Raw genomic sequence first — 5105 nt, 5'->3', positions numbered from 1 at the left:
CCTCCCTACCTCCCCACCTACACTCACCTTTACTGGCTCCATCCCCGCCTCTTCGACCTGTCTGTCTCCTCTCCACCTATCTCCTCCTCTATCCATCTTCTATCCGCCTCCCCCTCTCTCCCTATTTATTTCAGAACCCCCTTTCCCTCCCCCATTTCTGATGAAGGGTCTAGGCCCGAAACATCAGCCTTTCTGCTCCTATGATGCTGCTTGGCCTGCTGTGTTCATCCAGCTCTGCACCTTGCTGTCTCGGATTCTCCAGCATCTGCAGTTCCTACTATCTATGAATTAAAATTCTCACCTCTGTTTACAAAAGGAGCAACAGATCTCTTTAAGCTCACTTCAAGTTGCACAGACATTTTGCTTAATGATTGCCATTTTAATGTCTACTTTTTCATGCGAGATGATTTAAGCAGAGGGAAATCCGACAAGAATCTGAAATCGTAACTTTTCCACCAAGTACTAGTGCCATTTGTGAATAACATCTCTTCGTCTTTTCACAAGTGACTTAAAAACCTGTTTATATTTATTTGTAACCTATTATCCCATTGCCAGTTACATTACCATGTCACTATTTTTAGCACTTAATTTGACTGTACTACTCAATTATTCAGCTGTAAGTCATTTTGTAACTGACATATCAACTGGCTTTGAATGGTTTTTGCTGTCTTTGCAATTCCTATGGCAGTGACTTCAAATATTCCTTTCTTGGCAAAAAGGGCACTTTATTTCATCAAAGGTGACTGCACCCTCCACCCAACACTACCCCATATTTCTGACCATCGTCACGCTTTCACTATTCACAAACTGAGGAAATTGATTTAGTTTGGCTATAACATACATCAATTGTTTCGTGTTTGGACTGACAAAGCACCTGGGATAAGCTAATCTGCAGATTACATGACATGCATTTTTATCAATGTCAGTGCAGATGGAGGCAAGTAAGGGTAAACTGAATTGTCAAATGTTCAGCATTGCGTGTGTCATTCATACACTTGTGAAATCACAGCTAGCAAAATTATTTTGCTTTGTGCTGATCTACACGAGGCTGGATTTGTGTGTTTCGTTATCGGACAAGCACATTTTCTCTTCTTCCTCAAGTGAGTGCTTTGCAGGTCAAATGTAACAGAACCATCCTCATCAACATGAAGGTGAGAGACTTGGATCAATAGCCAACTTTTCCTTCTTGGGCAAGTATCATTGTGTGCAGGTTTCCTGCACAGCACCCACACAATCTGTATTTACTGTTCCTTTCCAAATCTAAAAGAGTCTGTTAAGTTCTGCCATCTTAATGTCTGTCTGTGTGATCTGGTCAGGTACCTGGTCTATAAATGCCACCCATTCCTCTGGTATGCATTCTTAAACAAGTGGCACCACAGCAGTAAGTCAGCACAGTTGGTCAAGTGAATCCAACTTTGACCTGATGTTCTCCCAGTCTGCTGCTACCAGCTGCAAAAACACCCTGACATCAATCAAGCCCTGTTTGACATCCAAGCACGCTACTTCCATTTCACATTCTCCTGGCCAATGAGGATTCCCAAGTGAACAAAGCCAGAAAAACTTGGACTAAGGCATAATTCTCCTTCTCCATGAAACAACTGCATTTCTTTCCAAATGTACTGAACTCAGAGGTTCCATTCCAAGCTCTGTGGTGAGAAGGCTCCTTTGTCCAATCCACACGTGCTGTTTTTCAGTCTCAGCTGAAGCAATATGGTTCCAACAATTGGCCTGCTATTTAAATTTACAAACTGTCAACTGTGTTTTCTTCTTTGACCACCATCACTCCACTAGAAAGGTATGGCCCTAAACAGAAGCAGTGTCAAAGTTGGACACCAAACGACACCAGGAAATGTTAGTATACATAACAATGAACTTTGTCACAGAGCTGGACTCTAAGAAACTGAGTCAAGTACAAGAGGGAGAGGTTCCCAGAGGAAATTTCACGTTTAAGATCTACGCAGAAGACATGAACTCTTAATACCGGAGTGGAAGAAATTGGAGATTTGCACTATGCCGCAAATGGAAGATGGCAAAGCTCTTCAAGTCTTTTTTGGTGCTATGATCCCAGCTGATTGGAACATTGGGCATGTCAAGTCCCCGAATTAAACCAGGCTTGACAGATTCAAAGTTTGACTTATGCATTTATTTTTCATTGTGATTACTCAGTGAACTTGAAAACATCAAACCGCAAATCTTCTTCAATAAAAGACACCAAATTAGTGCTTTAAAAAAATAGCAAAACAAAGCCTTTTACCAGAGTTAACAAAGATCATAAGATGAACAGCAAATCCAAGTGTTATCTTATTCCGCAGTGATAACATTCACAAATATTCAATCCCAGGGAGTCAGCACTCCTATCTCAAATCTTCATTATTTCCTCACTGAAATGATTGTTTTCCTGTTGTTCTAACCTGGCCCATTTGGAACCTTTTATAATCGCCATGACCGGAACCTCTTTTCTTTTGTCACAACTTGAAAACATCTATACATGAGGCATCATAGACTGAAACCTTTTTACGAGGGTGAGATTCTCTTCTGAAGTCAAAGCTAATCAAATGGTTTTTGATCTTTTATTCCCTGTCCACACTAATCTCTGCAATGTAACTATTTTATCCACTGACACCATATGCACGGTGCAAGGCATTTGATTGGAACATATGCTTTTGGGGAAGTTTAGCTCACTATTCCAAATGATGTTCTGACTGCTCGAGGAAAAAGAAGCCATCACAAAAGACAAAAAAATGCTGTTGCCCCTCTTTTGAGATTCCAACTGATGATCATATGTTATATGCCTTATACCACATGCAGCTTGAGGAGATCACTGATTTGGGGAGGAATGAGGCAATGGAGGAACCTGAAAAAGAGGTGACTATCGTAAAAGGAAGGGATGTTGCTGCATTGTGTGCCAATGGATGCCAGTAAATACAACCATCAGGGTTAAAGAGACTATGTAAATATTTCTGATCAGTGGCCAACTCCTATTAAGTTGTCCAAGGGCAAAAACCCAGGTTTCTTGTTATCCATTTCACCCATTAGATTTTGTAAATGAGACAGAGTTAGTGAATTTCTATTATCTTCTTTGCCACTCGTGTTACCTGGTGCTTTGTTTGGCTGCTAATGCCACCTGTGCTTCTACAAGACATTGTTGAACAAGTGGCATCAAAGCAATGAAAAAGACAATTAAGCCGGTCAACCAAGTAAGCCAACCAAAAGATCTTAAATAGTTCTCGCTCCCTCAGTCCACTACTAAAATCTGCAACCAAAACGAGACAAGTTATTTTTGGAGAGTGGAAGATGGAATCAGTTCAGGAGACATTCTTCACACAATTTTGTCAACTATAAATACAAATACAAGCAATCATCCATCAATGATTCTCACATTCAAAACTGCTGGTTGACTTCAACAGTAGCTGGGGAGACTAAAAGCATTGAGTAATAATATCCCAATTCTCAAAAGTGTCAATTCCCAAAAAGTACCTCCAAATCCCAAGTTTTGGATATTGTTTCTCATTTGTTTGACTTGGCTATTTATTTTCACGCATGCAGTTCATACAACAGTGCAGCACAGCAACAGGCTCTTTGGCCCAATGCATCTGAGCCATCGTGATGCCATTCGAAACTGATCCCATCTGCTTTGGACTTTCATTTGTGATGAAGTAATGGCTTCCAAACCATGAGGGGGTTTCCTCCAGAAAATCCCTCCGTACCTTCTGACTTGGAAGGAGCAACAGAAGAACGAGTATGGACTGACCATGCAGCAACCAAAATGCACAATACCAACTCACCACTGCCAACATGCTGATGCATTCCAGCTTCACTTGTCCCACAATTTCTACTTGGTCCTCTGCAACACATGACTGATGGGTGGTTGTATTTCACAGAGCAAGGAGGCAATGTGAAGTCATCACTCAGCAACCTCACCAACAACCCATCCTCACAACTGGTACCTCATGGAGTATTTACGAACTAAGCTCATTGACAGTCCTCAACTGAGACATGAACAATATTGCCCAAATTCATGTGCAAAGATGCACTGATTCATGAATTAACCCATCTATATCTCAGTGCACAAACTTTAGACAAGCCAAAATAAATGACAATTTCATGCAGTTTATTTATAAATCCATGACTTACAGAATGGAAAACAAGATGGATAATTTGCTCAAAAAAATTCCCACTAACACCAAGATGATCAATTGTCAAATAATGTCTATGAAAATCATCTTCGATTACCTCTCTCCATGAACTTGCCTGCACCTAAATCTGCTCTGCCTTTCTTGATTGGTCTTCTGAGCCTGCTTTTTACAACAATGCAGAATACAGTCTCTCACAGAGCTCTAATGACAGTGCTGTAGAATCAAGGGGAAAGAACAAGCTGCACCTCTTGTTTTTTCCTGCAATTGGTGCTTTCAGACAAGTTCAGATTTTCCCTATAAATGTCAGTGAAGGACTGAATGGGGGAAGCAGCTGGTAAGAATAGAGAGATGTAGAGGTACTGGATGGTCTCAGTGGGAGGGGTGGCAGAGTGGAAACATGGATGTGGTCAGGGTGTTAAATTAGGGGTTAGTGCTGTTGGGAAAGCTGTTCCAATCTGGTTCATATTGGGGTGTAGTTAAGGGTCAGGAGGTTAAGTCAAACATCTAGTTTAGGTAGGGGTGACATTTAGTCATCCGGGTCAGTGTGAGCACTTGGGTGAATCAATTCTGTTCTTACTCAAAGCTTAAACTAACTTTTAACCAGTCCAACATTACCTGGGTGGCTACTCAAGCACTAAGTTTGAACTGTCCAAGCTCTCCATCCAACTCTAACTTAGAGCCCGAGACATTTGCAGAGGGTTTTGGGGAGCAGGGGAATCACCTCTCAGAAGTATTAACTTGCCCAGCAATACCCATGGACATCAGCAGATCAAGTCTTCCCCTGAATTCCTCTGCTCATCTTGGGTGTTATGCCTCATCTTGAAGAGTCATGAAACAAGGAGGTTTGGGTCAATCTGCTGTTATATGTGTTGAAGGATAAATATTGGCCAGGAACCAGAGATTGATCCTTGCAGCTAGAAGAACAGACAGAAAAACAGACAGACCAGCTTTAACAGACCCACTCAAAAA

The sequence above is a fragment of the Rhincodon typus genome, chromosome 40 (genome assembly GCF_021869965.1).
Source record: "Rhincodon typus isolate 14 chromosome 40, sRhiTyp1.1, whole genome shotgun sequence".
In the NCBI taxonomy this organism is placed as follows: Eukaryota; Metazoa; Chordata; class Chondrichthyes; order Orectolobiformes; family Rhincodontidae; genus Rhincodon; species Rhincodon typus.
The sequence above is the reverse complement of the archived record's forward strand: the minus strand, read 5'-3'. Positions refer to the sequence as shown.